The sequence below is a fragment of the Coenobita brevimanus genome, chromosome 67 (genome assembly GCF_032717465.1).
Source record: "Coenobita brevimanus isolate Jiangsu-jjx chromosome 67, ASM3271746v2, whole genome shotgun sequence".
NCBI lineage: Eukaryota > Metazoa > Arthropoda > Malacostraca > Decapoda > Coenobitidae > Coenobita > Coenobita brevimanus.
This window is the reverse complement of record NC_137020.1, coordinates 18,474,136-18,492,276: the sequence shown is the minus strand read 5'-3', so window position 1 is coordinate 18,492,276 and position 18,141 is coordinate 18,474,136. Positions and strand designations below refer to the sequence as shown.

At 40.9% G+C, this 18,141-nt stretch overlaps 1 pseudogene; it reads right to left on the bottom strand.

Annotated features, from left to right (window-relative positions):
• LOC145405576 (uncharacterized) overlaps positions 1 to 17,408 on the bottom strand; it is a 22,624-nt pseudogene extending 5,216 nt beyond the window's left edge.
• Positions 17,409 to 18,141: the final 733 nt, after the last annotated feature.

Here is an 18,141-nt window from a genome sequence, read left to right as displayed (position 1 = left end):
GCCAAGTCAGATATTAGGTGTGCCATAGCCTCATCCCTTGTTTGTTGAAGTAACTGCTGGAGATGGGCATTGGTGGGAACCGAATGAAAAGGTGAAGGGTGGAGTCATCAGCATATGTTAGATAGGGTTAGATGTACAGGTTAGAAGGTTATTGATGAAGAAAAGGAAGAGAGTTGGTGATAGGACAGAGTTCTGAGGAACACCACTGTTGATAGATCTAGGAGAAGAACGGATGGCCGTCTACAACAGCGGCTATAGAATGACCAGAAAGGAAGCTAGCCGATGAAGGCACAGATAGAAGGATAGAAACCGTAAGAGGGCAGTTTGGAAATTAAAGATTTATGCCAGACTCGATCGAAAGTCTTTGAGATGTCAAGTGCAACAGCAAAGATTTTGGGCTAAAGTCCCGAAAGGAGGATGACTAGGAGTCTGAAAGATAGGTGAGAAGATCGCCAGTGGAGCATCCCTGACAGAACCCGTACTGACGATCAGAAAGAAGGTTGTGATAGGAAAGATGCCTTAAAATTTTTCTATTGAGAATTGACCTGAAAACCTTTGAAATACAGGATCTTAAAGCAGTTGGACGATAGCTGGGGGGTTGGAGTGGTCACCCTTTCTCTTTGGGACTGGCTGAATGAGAGCAAAACTTCCAGCAAGAAGGAAAGGTACAAGTTGACAGACAAAGGCGAAAGAGTTTGCCTAGGCAGGGTGTAAGCACAGATGCAATTGTTCTTGAGGACAACAGGAGGGACTCCATCAGGCCCATATACCTTGTTAGTATTGAGGCTGGTGATGGCAGATAATACATCAGCTGAAGAAATTTTAATGTCAGCCATGAGGAAGTCATGATGGAACAGCACAGGAATCGTCTAAGGTGGAATTGGAGGAGAAAGTTCAGGGCTAAGAGATCTGCTTTATCAGTAGAAGAAATTAGCTACAGAACCATCAGAGTAGAAAAGAGTGAGGGAAGGATGATGAAGGTAAAGTAATTAGGAAAGGTTTTTGGCATAGGTGCACAAAAGGAGCAGGAAGAATTCGAGTTGGAGAGTTGAGAGCATTTAGTACGGATGAAATTGTTTTTAGCAGAGCGAAGAACAGATAGGGTAGTGGATGTTGGAGTGACCCTGGTTAGAGAGGATAGTGTTTGGAAACTCCCTGTACTGTTGTTTGCAGATGATACTGTGTTGTTAGAGTGAAGACGAAGGGGAGCTGCAAGGCTTGGTGGATGAGTTTGGGAGAGTGTGTAAGAAACGGAATCTAAAGGTGAATGTAGGGAAGATTAAAGTGATGGTCTTTGAGAGAGGCGAAGTCAGTGAATGTACAGCGAGGTTGGATGGTGAGGAATTGGAGAATGTGAGTACGTTTACATACTTGGGTAGTGTGATGAGTAAGGGATGGAGGTTTGGAGGGTGAAATGCTTGAAAGGGTACAGTAGGGAAGAAAGGTTGCTGGTTCTTTGAAAGCAGTGATAAGAAACAGGGAAGTGAGCATGGAAGTGAAAAAGTTACTACATGACAATATTGTGATACCAACTCTAACATACGGAAGTGAAGCTTGGACGTTGTTGGAAGGACACAAGTCAAGAGTGAGAGCAGTGGAAATGAGTTATTTAAGAGGGGCCTGTGGAGTCACATGGAGAGACAGGCTGACGAATGAGGATATAAAGGAGCATTGTGGTGTGGATGTGGATGTGATAAGAAGCGTTATGAGGATCACACTGAGGTGGTTTGGCCATGTGGAGAGGATGGAGGGTGAAAAACTGACGAAGAGAGTGTATGTGAATGAGGTGGAGGGGGGAATAGGGAGGGGGAGGCCAAGGATGAGATGGAGGGATGGGGTGGAGAGGTATATGAGAGAGGGGGGTGTGAGTTGGGAGCTGGGCAGTGAAATGGCGGGGGACAGGGCGACTTGGAGGCTATTTGTTTGTGGCCACCCCAAACGGGATTGAGGCATCTGGCAATAGATAGATAGATAGACAGAAGAACAGACTTAGCACGATTCCGGGCAGAAACTTAAAGATGATATGATTCAGGGGTGGGTTGGCTCCCGTACCTTTTGTAGGCCCTCTCCTTGTTGTGGACAGCATGAGAACAAGCGTGATTAAACCAAGGCTTTCTTGCGTTAGTCAAAGGATATGAGAAAGGAATGTATGCTTCCATGCCTGAGAGAATAACCTCTGTAATGTGCAAGGCACACTCAGATGGCCCCCGGCCATGGAAGCAATAATCATTCCAGGGAAAATCAAAGAAGTACTGCCTGAGGGCCTCCCAATCCGCAGCACCAAAATGCCACAGATGACGTTTCCCTGGAGGGTCCACAGGCCGTACTGGAGTGATAGGAGAGGTTAAGGTGATAAGGTTGTGATCGGAGGAGCCCAATGGAGAGAAAAGATTAACAGTGTAAGCAGAAGGATTAGTTGTAAGGAAGAAGTCAGTATGTCGGAGCTCTCTCCAAGGCAGTCATGATACGGGTTGGTTGCTGTACAAACTGCACTAGGTCATTAAGGATAGAAGAGGTGGATCAGTGAAAGGAGAGGAGAGCCAGAGGTGGTGGTGAACATTGAAATCTCCTAAAATGGAGATTTCAGAGAAAGAAGAAATAGATAGAATGTGTTCCATCGTAAAAGAAAGATAGTCAAAGAATTTTTTGATAGTCAGTAGAATTTGGGGATAAGTAAACAGCACAGATATATTTAGTCAGAGAATGACAGGAAAGCCGAAGCCAGAGTGTAGAGAATTCAAAGAATCGAGTTCAGGAACATGAGAGCAAGATAAGTTGTTGCGTATATATACACAACAGCCACCTTTGGCTTTGAAATGAGTATAGAGAAAGTAGGAGGATACAGAAAAGGGTTTGCTGTCAGTTGCTTCAGACAGCTGAGTCTCAGTTAAAAAGGGTGAGGTTTAGAGGAGGAGAGGTGGTGCTCAACAGAGAGAAAGTTAGAGGAAAGGCCGCGAATGTTGCAGAAATGAAAAAGAAGAGAGTCAGACAGTGGTTCCGGGGACCTTGAGTCGTCACCGGGAGAGGGGCGGAAGGTGGGGGCATTTATGGACCCCCCCCCCTGGGGACTTCGAGGCTGGGTGATGAAACACCATGATTCTTTTTTGAATTTTGGAAAAGGAAGTGTAGTGTGTACTGTGCATGTAGTTTGGTGTAGATAGTTGGAGAAATTTGTTTTGGAGAGCATGCTGGCCTACTCTCTGTGTAACTGAGACACTGAAAAAGTTCAGCAAAGGGGGATAGTTAGGAACTAGTCCTGAGGGCTGATGAAACGGGAGCTCCAGCACTCCCTATCATCAGCTTTCCATCCACCTCGGGAGTACTGCCCTGCTCGACTGGTGCTACAGTCTACTCCACACATTATTCACCAAGAACAAACTTGGAAAAGCTCATACATTATTTGATGGGTAGGACAATCGCAGCACAAAAGATGAAGAACACATTCTCCGTGGACGAACACACTGTCTAGAGATGTAGCTGTAGAAAACCACATACAGGTACCAATGTCTCAGCAGGAATTCTTGACAAACACAAACAACAAGAAAGTGTTAATCAGATTCCTCTCCACACATCTGGAGCTGATTGCAGGATCCATCAGGCAGAGGCAGATGCTGACAGATTGATAGTAACAACAGCAACTAGCATAGGAGAATCTGAGTGCAAATCAGTCATTGTGGGGGAAGATACTGATATTCTTGTTCTGTTAGCTGTTCTGGCCAATCATCACACGAACATTTAGATGATGAATCCTGCAAACAAATCTCATCCAGATAAAGTATATAGTAGCAAGAGCAGACAAAAGGCCATGGGTGAATATGAAAGCTAGTTTGTTCTTCTTACATGCAATAACAGGCTGTGATACAATATCTGCTTTGGTTGGAAAAATTGTCTAGGATGGATTTTACGTATCTTTGTATTTTAAGTGGGCCAATTTCAGATGAGTCAGGTTCTAGTAGGTGACGTTCTGACTTCCTCTATTGTAGAATTTCTGGCAAATGTACTGGCAAAGATAATTATTCGCTTTCCCACGCAGGTTTTTTGTTATTTTTTCATTATAAGAACTTAGTAGGGGAATGGACGATGATTTGTTAAAGTTATTATTGAAAAGAATTGAGGGTTGACCAGAATATTCTGTTATCATTAGGGCTGTTAAGTAGCTTTGATGCTCGATTTTGAAGAAAGTTTGATTTAGTGAGATTTATTACAGCTTTTGTATGGTTTCTAGCAATATTGATCTGACGGAGTGATTCAGACGTTTTTTATTTTAAGTAAGAGTTATATGCTGTGCTCTGGCACAGTTGCTATCAAACCATTTTGGAGTGTTCAGTCTTGCAGTGAACTCTTGACTTGGTATGAATTAATACAAACCAGCTAGAATAAGTCATTAACGTGGTACTGGGTAGAAATGACGTCGCAAGAGAAGAAATACTGGCATGGGATTTCAGGAAGATAATTTCTAAATCCATCCCAGATTGCCCTATCAAAGTGCCATCGGGTCACCCTGACATGTTCAGAACTGGGAGGTTCGGGGGTGCTAACTAATGAGGTTTTGATAATATTGTGGTCAGAGGATCCAAGTGGTGACAGTACTTTTATCCTGTATTGATCTGGATTATTTGTCAAAAATAGATCCAAGAGATGTGCATTATGGTCAGGATTATCTGGTATTCTGGTTGGTTGGTTTACTAACTGCATGAGATTAAATGATTCTGCAAAACAGCTCGCACTCTAGACCAGTATCGTCAGTCCTGGCAGAATGCAATAGCCATTCAACATTATGTACATTAATATCACCCTAAATGGTAATTTCTGGTGCTAAGGGCAAGGTTAAGGTTATTCATGTGTGTGTGGATATAGAGCCAAATACACTGAGTTCTGAGGAAGCATTGGGGGAATGACAGACTTTTTTTTTATGCAAGAAGAAACCAAAGGCCAGAGCCCGCAAACTTTTCCTTCCAAGAAAAAACAAAAACAATACAAAAGAGAGCCAAATTCAAGATCCGTTCATTTCAAGATGCCTGGACACACTGCGCTTGAAAGGCTGGAGATCATAGGAAGTAGGAAATACAGGCAAAGGGAGACAGTTCCACAGTTGACCTGTTGCATAAATGAAGGACTGAGAGTAACGGTTAACTCTTGCATTAAAGAGCTGGACAGAAAAGGGATGAGAATTTGTTGCTAGTCAGGTTGCTACACAAACCGTCGTAGAGGTGGAGGGATGCAAGCAAACAGTTCAGAGGAGCAGTGACCACTGAAGTGGCGATAGAAAAGAGATAAAGATGCTACAGTGTGGCGATGAGACAGAGGTTGAAGGGAGCCAGTAAGAGGAGGAGCGTTGATGAGATGAAAAGCCTTTGACTCCACCCTATTGAGAAGAGCTGTATGTGGGGAACCTCCCCACACATGAGAGTTGTACTCTAAACAAGGGCGAATAAAACCCGTGTATAAGTCAACAACTGTGCAGGGAAAAAGAAGGTATGGAGTCGGTTTAGCACACCTAATCTCTTGAAAGTAGATTTCACAAGAGATGCAACATGATTTTCTCCTGAGATAAGTCCCGAGTGAATGAAACCCCAGGCATGTTCAAGGATGATGCAGGACTGAGGTGGATATTATTAAACCTTAGAGGGTATTCCAGTGGAAGATTGTATTGGGTTGATAGATGTAAAAACTGAGTTTTTGATGCATTAAAAACAACAAGATTATTTTTAGCCCAGTCAGAGATACGAGCTGTCAGACATTAGGTGTGCCATAGCCTCATCCTTCATCATACAGAGAGATATTTGGTAATATTTAGATAATTTAGTTTATACAGTGAGTAATCAAAATTAGTTGAAGTTAAGTTTAAAACAGTGTCAACTGCATATTCAGATTTGATATAACAACAGGTGCCACCCTTATTACGGAAGTGTGTGAGGAGATGGTAACCAGGAAAACAAAATAGGGATATTTCGGTAGAGGGAGAGATTTGTGGTTCTGTAAAGAACAGGACCAGAGGGTATAGGGACTGTAGGAAAAAATTTACTAAAATCATATTGGTGCTGAGACCATGGTTATTGGTGAAGTATAAGGCCGCACCTGCACTTCTTCACTGACGAGCATGAATGGAATTTGCAACAGTCGCTGCCAGCACAGTTGCATGATGACGACCTGTAGGACCCTGTGCCGCCAGCCCCACCCTGCCGGTGGTGGCATTCCGAGATACCACTTCGTTTGCCAGTAATACTACACCGGCCATTGCAAAAGGGAGTGGAAATAGGTGTGATATCTTACGTGCATGCAGTGAGATAGAGCTCTCAAGAGAATATGCTGGCTTACTTTCTGTGTAAATGAAATAACTTAAAAATATTCAGCAAAGGGAGCTGGTCAGGATCAAGTTCTGAGGGCTGGTGAATCGGAAGCACCAGCTCTCCCTGTCACCAGCTTGCCATCCACCTCGGGAGTACTGCAATGTTCGACTTGTGCTACAGTCTGTCTATCTATCTATCTATTGCCGGACGCCTTAATCCCGTAAGGGGTGGCCACAAACAAATCGCCTCCATGTCGCTCTGTCCCCCGCCATTTCACTGCCCTCCTCCCAGCTCACACACCCCTCCCTCATATACCTCTCCACTCAATCCCTCCATCTCATCCTAGGCCTCCCCCTCCCTCTCCCTCCCTCCACCTCACTCACATACACTCTCCTCATCAGTCTCTCACTCTCCATCCTCTCCACATGGCCAAACAACCTTAATGTCTTTCTCCTAACGCTTCCTATCACATCCACATCCACACCGCACCGCTCCTTCACTTCCTTATTTGTCAGCCTGTCTCTCCATGTGACTCCACATGCTCCTTTCAAATAACTAATTTCCACTGCTCTCACTCTTGACTTCTGTCCCTCCAACAACGTCCAAGCTTCACTTCCATACGTTAGAGTTGGTATAACAATACTGTCGTATAGTAGCTTTTTCACTTCCATGCTCAATTCCCTGTTTCTTATCACTGCTTTCAAGGAGCCAGCAACCTTTCTTCCTTGCTGCACCCTTTTCAAGCATTTCACCCTCTAAACTTCCATCCTTACTCATCACACTACCCAAGTACTTAAATGCACTCACGTTCTCCATTTCCTTCCCATCCAGTTTCACTGTTCATTCACTAACTTCACTTCTCTCGAAGACCATGACTATACTCTTCCCTACATTCACCTTTAGATTCCTTTTCTTACACACTCTTCTAAACTCATCCACCAAGCCTTGCAGCTCCCCTTCGTCTTCAGTTAACAACACAGTATCATCTGCAAACAACAGTACAGGGAGTTTCCCAAACACTGCCCTCTCTCGCAAGGGCCACTCAAACATCCACTGTTCTACCTTGTAACTCCATCATAACCCCATCCATGTACAGATTGAACAACCATGGAAACATGACACATCCTTGTTTCAATCCAACCCACAAATAGAAAAATTCACTCAGTTCACTATCCACACGCATTGCAGCCTTAGCACCCTCATATATACTCCTCACGACCTTCAACAACTTCCCATCTACTCCATATTTTCTTAATACTTTCCACAGTCCATGTCTATCCACCCTGTCATATGCTTTCTCCAAATCCATGAAGGCTGCATACAATTTCTTTCCCTTCTCTGGAAACTTTTCCACTAAGGATCTAAGAATGAAGATCTGATCTGCACAACCTCTTCCCTTCCTAAAACCTCCCTGTTCTTCTCCAACTGATTCCTCTGTTATTTCCCTAAATCTGTCAATAAGTATCCTACCATATACATTTTCTAGTACACTAAGAGGACAAATACCCCTATGATTACCACACATTTCTCTTTCCCATTTCCTTTGTACAGGGGAGCAATTATACCTAACTTCCAATCATCCAGGACTCTACCTTCCTCCCAGGCCAATCTGCACATCTTCCACATCCATTCTACTACTATCTCTTCCCCATGCTTCAGCATCTCACCACACACTCCATCAATTCATGGGGCTTTCCCCTTTTAACTTTCTTCATTGCTTCCACGACTTCCATCCTATTGTTTTTTCCTATCTTCTATCATCCCTCCTTCTCCCAGCCATTCCCTAGCCACTTATACTTGTATTACTTTCATTCTCTATGTTCAACAATTCCTTAAAGTGTTCTCTCCATCTGCTCACTTTTTCTCCCTTCTCCACTAGTAATCTACCATCTTTATCTTTGACTCCCCAACTAGCTTCTTTGGTACCCTGTCTAACTCTCTTTACCTCTTTGCAGAACATTTTCTTACATTCCCTCCACTTTACACTCAGATTCCTTCCAAATTCCGCAACCACTTTCTTCTTACTCTCAATAATCTTTTCACTTCTCTCTTCCTGTTTACATATAACTCTCTCTTCCGTCTCTCAACTTCTTCCACGACCTGTTGCTCATCCACTCATTATATGCTTTCTTCTTTATTCCACAGCCTCTCTCACCGCTTCAGTCCACCATGCTGTTCCCTGCATGCCTTTTCGTCTTCTCTTCAGCCCACACACCACCTCACATGCTGCGCAGATTTATTCCGTGAATATCTTACACACACCTTCCACATCCCCCATCTGCTCCAATCTATACTTACTCTATCGCTCCTCCACTTCCCTCTTATATTCAGCCTTATTTCCATCCTCTTGTAACTTTTCTACCCTCCTTGTAAGAACTATTTCCTCCTGTCCGTCCCTTCTTCTATTTCTCCATTTTGTTTGGACACTGATTCTGACCACCACCAATTGGTGGTCTGAAAGTCCACTCCCCCAACCTCTATAATACTCTTGCATCCATCTCATATCTTCTCATCCTTTCATCCACACACACATAATTAATCATTGCCTTCCGTTCATTCAGTTCGCCATCCACCCTTCTCATCACTCGCCATGTATACCTGTGGATCATTTTGTGCCTGAAGAGGGTATCAGCTATCACCAACCTCCTCCCAGCGCAAATGTCCTTGGCACTGCCATTCTCATCCACCTCTGCAGGCACACCCCACTCACCAACTACTCCATCCACCTTCACATTCCCTACTCTTCCATTCATATCTCCAATCAAGAACACTCTCTCATTCCTTTCAAACTTTTCCAAGCACGCTTCCACATTTGTCCAGAACTCTTCTCTCACTCTGCTTACACGATCTTGCATTGGCACATACACATAATCACCCACATTTGTAGTCCAACTTTCACTCTTACCCACACAATCTTTGAGCCAACTGATTCATATTCTCTTATGTTTTTCTTCCATCTGTTACTCACAACAATTCACACTCCTTCTTTTGCCCTCTCATTCTCACTACTCCTGCACATATACCTCTCCATTTAGTTTCAGTTAATCCACATACATCCACTTTAGCATCCTCAAGCACCTGTACAATCTCTCTCTATTTCACCTCATCATTCGCACCCCTTACATTCCATGTAGCTATCCATACCAAGTCCTTTGTTCGATCCTTAGTCGTCATCTTTTGGTCAGTCCTGGTCTGAAGCTTCATGTTCGTATTTTTAGTTAGTTCTTTTCAGGGGCACTAACCCTTCGCCAACCCACTTGTTCTCACGTAGGGAACACGTGTTGGTTGGTTATAAGGTTACCACCCAGCGTTGTAAATGATTTCCTGGTTTACAGGAAATAATTTTGCTTGCCACTCAATGTGGAGCTACCCCCCAAAAACGGGGTATCACCACACCAAGTGGATGGATGATGGGCGCCCCCACCTACAGCTATAGTCTAGCCTGCAAATACTTGCAGGCAGGATCCCATTGCTACCTGGTGCATCCTGGGGTGGCAGATAGGGGAAGGCCTGGCAGATATACGAGATACTGTCTTAGATGACGTGAACCATGACAACCCCTGAAGGATTTTTGAGCTCCACCGAACATACTGAATAAGATGGCACAAAAATTACATCTCATAAGAATCTATGTGGCAGGGAGGTGAGATTATTTTTCACAATTCTCCAAACCAAACATAAATTTTATTGGTAATGATGTCCCGGGTATTGCTGTTAAATTATTGTCTACTAAAGGTCCAATCGCACTGCCTCCTGTGCTTACGGGCAGTGTGCCACTGAAAGTGAGTAGGCAATGTTTCGGCAAATCAGAGAACATTAAACAACCCGAAGTCTATGAAGATTTACACGTACAATGAAAGAAGTCTTACACAAGATATAAACTTGATAACTTAATGACTGAATTAGAAAACATCAGTTGGGATATTGTGCGTCTGAGTGAGATCCACAAAAAGAAAACTTAATATAGCTCACAGAGGGCAACCTCCTATTTCACAACAGGGGAAGGCAAAATGAGAGTTAATGGTGCACGGTTCCTAATTAACAGAAATCGTACAGAGAGCATTGTTAAATCCTTCAGTGTATCAGACAAAGTAGTACAGACTGTAACTAGACTAGGCAAAAGATATACACTGAAAATAATACAAATATATTCATCGACTTTTCAAAGCTCAGATGAAGAAACAGAAACATTCTGTGACATCTTCCAGATTATGGAGGAAGAAAAGACCGTAAAGTCTATACTCATGCGAGACTTCGCAAAAGTGGGCAAATCGAAAAATGGAGAAGCATGAATGGGAGATTTCGGAGTGGTAAATTTTGCTGAAATGTATAACATATCAATAATGAACATGCCGCTTCACAAAAAAAAAAAAAAAAAAAAAAAAAAAAAAATGGACGTGGAGAAGTCCAAATGGAGACGCAAAGAATGAAGTTTACTTCATTATAGTAGATAAGTATAACATGATCATAAATGTCACAATTATCAACAAAGTAAATATAGGAAATGACCATAGGATGGTGGGTTGGACACCCATCTTCAATTTCAGAATGGGAAAGAAAGAAGCTGATTAAAGAATAAAAGATATGCCCAATAAAAGTAAGAGACAATAAAGCAGGATTTCAGTTAGAAATAACAAATAGATTTTTGGCTCAAATTTATGCTGAGTGTGACACTGATGAGTTGAATGAGAGACTAACAAAAGCGCTAAAAGAATCAGCAGAGATCGTTGGGAATGCTAATCCAACCAAAGTAAACAAATAACCAAAAATGTCCCTAGAGCTCATGGAAAGAAGACAGGAGATGAAAGTAAAAACAAAGGAAGATGATAAAGAAACAGTGGAATTGAATATGCTTATCAACAGGAAACAGACAGAAGAAAAAAGAAAGAGAAACATGGGTCAGATCAAACAAATCATCGAAGAAGAATGAATTCTGAAATAGGTCAGAGGTAATGTGGTAATAGGAAAGCAGCAAATTATATCTCTGAAAGACAAAAACGGCTGATTCATTAATTGCAGAGATAGGATGGTGAAGAGGGTTGAAGAATTTTACATAGAACAAACGGGAGTACCCTGCGTTGCCACACCAAAAGAACTCCCTAAACCTAGTTATAGTTCAATCTTTCCTTCTACTCCAGAAAGACATTGTACCTCTTATGCTTTTGAAGAGGGATTATGAGAGGTCCACGATCTTTCTATTTCTGCTTTCGCAGACTAATGCAAAGTATTTGTGCGCACTTGTTTACTATTACTTGTGACCTCAACTGACCTCGGAGGTCAACCTCACGTAACCTATAACGGAACTGGAGGTCATGTGAGTCTCCAAGCCAAAAATTGGGCTGCAGGGGTACCCGGCATTGCCCGGAGCAAAATGGTGAACACTCTCCCGGTGACCTCAAATGACCCAGATCTGAATTTTGACCCCCTATAACCATCCTTGGGTCACCTTGATTCAGAATATATATGGGTCTGGGGGTCTCTGCCCTTGGTTTGGGCGTGACTGAAGGACAAACAAACAACATGGCTCTTTTTATGTACTGACTGTGTCACAAAGGATTTTGTAGTATAAACTTGTAGTGGAGTTTTGTAGTTCAGTTATATATATATTAAAGTTGTGGACGAGCGGTTGTTATACGTGAGTAGTTTGTATGTAGATAATCTTCGTTCCCATTTGTCATGCAATGACAGGAGAGGTAAAGAATAGTATGGGACTATTTTTATTTGTCTTGGAAATATTAACAAAATCTCTCACACATGAGTGAAGTTAAGTAGAGTCCCGCTAGCTACCTCCCTCTCTCTCTCTCTCTCTCTCTCTCTCTCTCACCCATGTTGCTAGGTTCGTTCTTCGTACTACCTGCCGATTCTATGGCCTGTCTCCTTCTGAGCTCTGCTTCCTAAATTCTGGTGTAGCAGGGGCCGTGTCACGTGTGTTACAATGTGATTGGAAAGTTCTAGAAGCCTGTGTGTGAGTATGTGTGTATGTGTGTGTATGGTCACGAAGCGCTGTCGTGTGCCTATAAAGCATTCCTTGAGTTAAGAGTGTGTAAGCATGTTTAGCATTGGTCGATTCTTGCAGACACAATACCTTCTCATCATCTGACTTGCTGCTTCTATCTGTCTCTCTATCTATCTATTTATCTATTTATCTATTATGATTTGTAATTATAATATGGAGTCCTGACATATGCTCGGCCATGCCGCTGAAGGTCCTCTGACAGCAATCATCATTGACATATGCTAATCTATTAGTACATAATATTGATTATAATAGTGTATACATATAATATTCATAGTAAATTGCAATGATCAAGTAATATTATATTTTAAACAAGTTGTAAACATATTTGAATAAATGCAATGGTTGTTGTATGACATTTTGTAAGATGTGTATGTATAACAGACATACGCATATAATTGTGCAATGGTAATACTGCTAGGTTATTACATTACATATTGAGTTATCCCTTTAGTAATGTCTAATATTTCACCTAACTTGTAAGATGATTCTGGTAATACAGAATTGTGGTATAATTGTATGACTTGTAATACTGTAAAATTGTGGTAATACATAATTGTAACTGTGAATTGTTACATAATCGTATAGTAATTGTTACATTGTAGTAATACATAATTGTAACATTTTATGAATTGTTACATAATATTGTGGTAATGCATACTTGTGTTGGCCTTATAATTGTAGTTACATTTTGTTAATGCAACTGTTACATAATTATGTTGGCCTTATAATTGTAGTTAAAGTTACATAAAAGTTACATCTTGTTAATGCAACTGTTACATAATTGTTACATATTGTTTGTAGTTACATAATTGTAGTTAAAGTTACATAAAAGTTACATCTTGTTAATGCAACTGTTACATAATTGTTACATATTGTTTGTAGTTACATAATTGTAGTTAAAGTTACATAAAAATTACATCTTGTTAATGCAACTGTTACATAATTGTCACATATTGTTTGTAGTTACATAATTGTAGTTAAAGTTACATTAAAGTTACATCTTGTTAATGCAACTGTTACATAATTGTTACATATTGTTTGTAGTTACATAATTGTAGTTAAAGTTACATAAAAGTTACATCTTGTTAATGCAACTGTTACATAATTGGTACAAAGTGTTTGTAGTTACATAATTGTAGCAAGTGTAACATAATGCAATCGTTTGTCGTTACATAGTTGTTACATATCATTTGTAGTTACATAATTGTAATAATTGCAGTCCTGACAACTGCACGCATCAAAGACAATAGTACCAATAGCTAACTTCTCAGTTGACACAAATAATACAACTGAGGTAGCACCAGACGATGTAAATATTTCTTCTAAAAGTATGGACAGCGGGAAAGCTCAGTAGAAGATGGAATAGTAGTAGATTTACTGTTGGATGCAAAACAGCCTCACCCACTTATTTACTCTGTGTATAAAGAAGAAAATTACCAGAACATGGTGTAATGCTAGTTATTTTGCTTTGCAAGAAAGGCTACTCAAAAGATTTTAGTAACCATGAACCCATTAACCTATAAACAGTTCTTTACAAACTCTTCAGTGAAATCATTACGAACAAAATAACAACAAATTTGGAAGAAAACCAAGCTCGTGAACAGGCAGGATTTCGAAGTGGGTATTCGATTACTGATCCTTTACACACCATGAATCATGTAACTGAGAAAACTGCAGCATATAGAGTAATAAACTACTGTGCTCAGGTTTTGTTGATTTTGAAAAGGCTCTCGACTCTGTGGACTACACATCAATTTTAAATTCATTGCAGGAACAAGGGGTAAAAGAGAACATTGTAAAAATGCTCGAAAATATATATAAAAATGGAATTGTTGCAGTAAAATTACATAAAGACTAATTAAAAATGAAGATTGGACAGGTGGTGCATCAGAAAGGTAAAATTTCATCGAAATTATTTACTGAATACCTAGAAAGTATTTTCAGAGGACCAGACCTGAAGTACAAAGGAGTACACATACATAAAAAAAAATAAATAAAATAACCCATTGTGTCCAGCAAATATTTCCGCCAACCCTTCTAGTAGCCATGGCATTTCGGAGAAGATCACCTTTTTTAAACCCTAATATCTTAGTAAATACTTAACCAAAAAAAAAAAAATAAAATAAATAAGTGTCATAATACTCATCAAACGTTAGATTTCAAGCTGATTGCCTCAGATTGTCCGTGAAGTGTGTGTAGTCAGAAAGAGTGAGTGAGGAAAGGGGGCAGTTTTTTTTTTTTTTTTTTTTTTTTGCCTGTGCCCGTATGTGTGGCTGACACGCAGTGGCACAACAAAGGTTGATACTAGCCTTCTGCTATTACAACCACTGCTACTACCACCACCACTATTACTACTATTACTACTACTGCTAGTACTACTACTACTACTACTGCTGCTGCTGCTGCTGCTACTACTACTACTATTACTACTACTACTGCTGTTACTACTACTACTACTACTATTATCATTATTATTATTACTATTATTATTATTATTATTATTATTATTACTACTACTACTACTACTACATAAAACCTAAATAATAATATTGTGATCAAAACAGGTATCTATGTAGGCTACTATCTACATTCCACTATATTTTTCACCATAACAATTTTTTTTTTCCCTGTGATTTGTACTTTCTCATCATAACAAATATGTACACACACAAAAACTTTCAATAAATAAGAAGGCACTGATTTCATCATGAAGCAAAATTTCTGCTTCCGTTATTCACATAAATATGCACAGCGTTGATGCGAGGCTTAGCCCACCACACTTCCTCCTCCCTCCCTCCTCCATCTCCTCCCTTTCTCCACTTCACTATATTTTCCTCTACAACAGAATATTTATCCAGTGATTAGTACTTTTTTCATCATAACAAATATGTACACATATATAAAAATAAATAAATAAAACACTGAGTTCATCATGAAACAAACATTCTGCTTCCATAATTCACATAAATATACAGAGCGCTACTGGAAGCTTACCCTACCATGCCTCCTCCTCCCTCCCTCCTCCACCTCCTTCCTTTCTCCCCTCCCTACCTCCTCTTCCATCTCCTCATCCGTGCCAATATCCCCTTTTCCAGGATAGTCAATACCCTCTGACCCATTCCAATCATTGGAAATACTGTAGCACATGCATGTACAGGAGGAAACGATTGGTGCACTGTGGAGGGCACACGTGTATGCGATGAATAATTATCGACACTCATCATGCCGGTCGCTTTCCTCAGAGGAAGAGTCACTTTCTCCACTCACTATTGGCGATAATGTCACCTTGAGTTCTCTCCCTATCGCACTATCACTAAGGTCTTTACTTTTCTGGCCTTTGGACTTCATCGGTGTTAAAGTTGGTGACTGTGGGCGCTCAACCGAGGATCTGGACACAGGAAAAAGTTTTTGTGTAGATCTATCCATTACAGAGGTAAGCAGGTAACTGAAACGTGACTCAGATGCATGCAGGAGGGTTGCTGGTGGCTGTGTTTTGCGAAAATAATCTGGAGAATATTCAAACAATGCCGAAAAACACTAGATCATATGTACATGCCACCCGGATGTCCCAGGGCCATCACATGCACATGTCACCCAGATGGGTTAATCTGTTAACTTCTTTGTCATTTCCTTATTGTACTTTTTCTGATATTCTTATTTTCCCAAATGCCTTGTCGAATATTCTATACAATTTTAATTCCCACTTCTTCCACACTTTTTAAATTTTTGTTTCTTCATAAAATTTTCTTTCCTACAGACCCTCAAATTCCCTATGATTTTCCATAATTTTTTAAAATGCTCTCCAACCTTTCACTTTATTGAGATTCCATTCTCTCTTAGTCTTACATACTTCATAGTGCAATAATGATAGTATGATTTGTATCTTTCACTTTTCTGTGTTTATATTTGGAAAGTTTTTACAGTACATGTTCATCAGTTATGCTTTTGACATCATCATGCACACTTTGGTTTGTTATCACATTACCTAATACTAATTTTTCATCTTCATGTTTTGTGTTTACTCTGGTCCATCTTCTTGAACACTTGCTTGTTCTGTTTATGATTTCGCCATTGACGTTTCTCATCATTTCTATTAATGTCTCCTGTTTCATGTCTGTTTATTTTTTCTTCTTTATTTCCTCTAATTCCACCACTGTGTGATGTGTTGAGAACTGTGGATGGTGCAGCATGGCAGCATGATCCCTGGAAAGTAAAGATCCATCAACTGTGGACAACATAAACTCGATGGATTTGCTTCCAGTTTCCAAAGGGTATTTTCTTCCCATCAACCAGGTAGATCAAGGTGGTAGTTCAGGATCAAAATTAATGTCTTGCCATTTCTGGAGAAGGCAGAAGATGGGATAGATGCTAAATTAAATGCTGTGCCTTAAGTATAGAAGCGTTCAATTATTACTATTGTTTTAATTCAATCAGCCACCTCCCAGTCCCATTGTGTAATTTCCCTGAGGCAGTGCTGGCCTGCCAGTATTACCTGATTTTGGATACCCCTGTACAGTGGCTTCTTTTGCTTCTCCTCTCTCTGTTCCTCCTCGCCCATCTCCGGTCTCTGAATTGTAATTTTAGGACTTCTCCCACTGCCAAACCTGGACCTTGTCTGGCCCACACTCTGTCCTCACCACAGAACAGTATGCTATCTTTCAAGTACTAGACTTTGATTTGGTAAAACACTTCATACCCCCTAAACCAGTGGTAATGTATGGGATTGTTACACCTCTTAGGACAGTCATCCTCTCACGTAAGACTGGTCCATACACTCCACACTCTTTTTTTCTTTTTTACCTCACCTACATGGATCTCATGCTTGCAATGGATCCCTTCCCATATGGGGATAATTGGGAATGAAAATGTTGTCTGGGCAGCATGGCATGCACGATTTCCCATTGTCCAACTAACTGGACCCAGACCCCAATGCCCTACAGTCATCCATGCGCCGTGTCTGTCAATTTGCACATTCGTCACACCTCTCCTTCGACCTGGCTATGACCACACCGAAGCTCTTCATGAAGTATCAGTATGGCCACCAACCCATTCCTCACCATCCCAACCACTGTCTGGAAGTTACCCTTGTCCACCAGCATATTGGTCACACAGGTCTAAACGGTAACCAGTTAGGTATGGTGCTGACCCCTTGATGCCCATGGTGTCCTTCATCAGCAGAGACCATCAAGTACTTCCTGCTATGGTGCCCTAGATTTCATTCCCTCGGTGTCGTCCTATTACGAGACCACATGATTGCCTTCGGTTTTCCCTGCCTTTCCCTCCCTCTCCTCCTTGGAGGAGGTGTTAGAGGTCATGCTCTGTGCCAGCAGACTGTTTGGCATACGTGTGAATTCCTCCGGTCATTGTAGAAACTTCCCCACGTATGATATAGTATAACCCACACTGGCTGAGGAAAGGCTTTGGGTCATCTAATGGCCAAGGCCCTTAGAACCCACTGAGAGAAGATTCAGTTAATCCCTGTGGCTCCACATTCAAAGCAGTCAGTATTGATCATGACTATTAATTTCACCGACTTTTGAGGCTATTAATGCTGATCATTACTTTAACAACTATTTAATAATTTCTTAACTAGCAAACTAGACTAATAGCAATGTATATTAGTATATATCTAGTAGTGTGAATGTGTAGAATTGTGTGTTCCTGGCCTATATGCCAATTTTTTTAATGCTCGTCAGGCATCACGTAAAAAAATTGAGTTAGGTCTGGTTAGATGAGTGGCCCAGCTTCTCTCCAGCCCAATGATCAGTTCTGAGGCATGACCAATACGGCAGGATCTGTGTTCACCAAGTCAGAATAAACACCCATTAATTT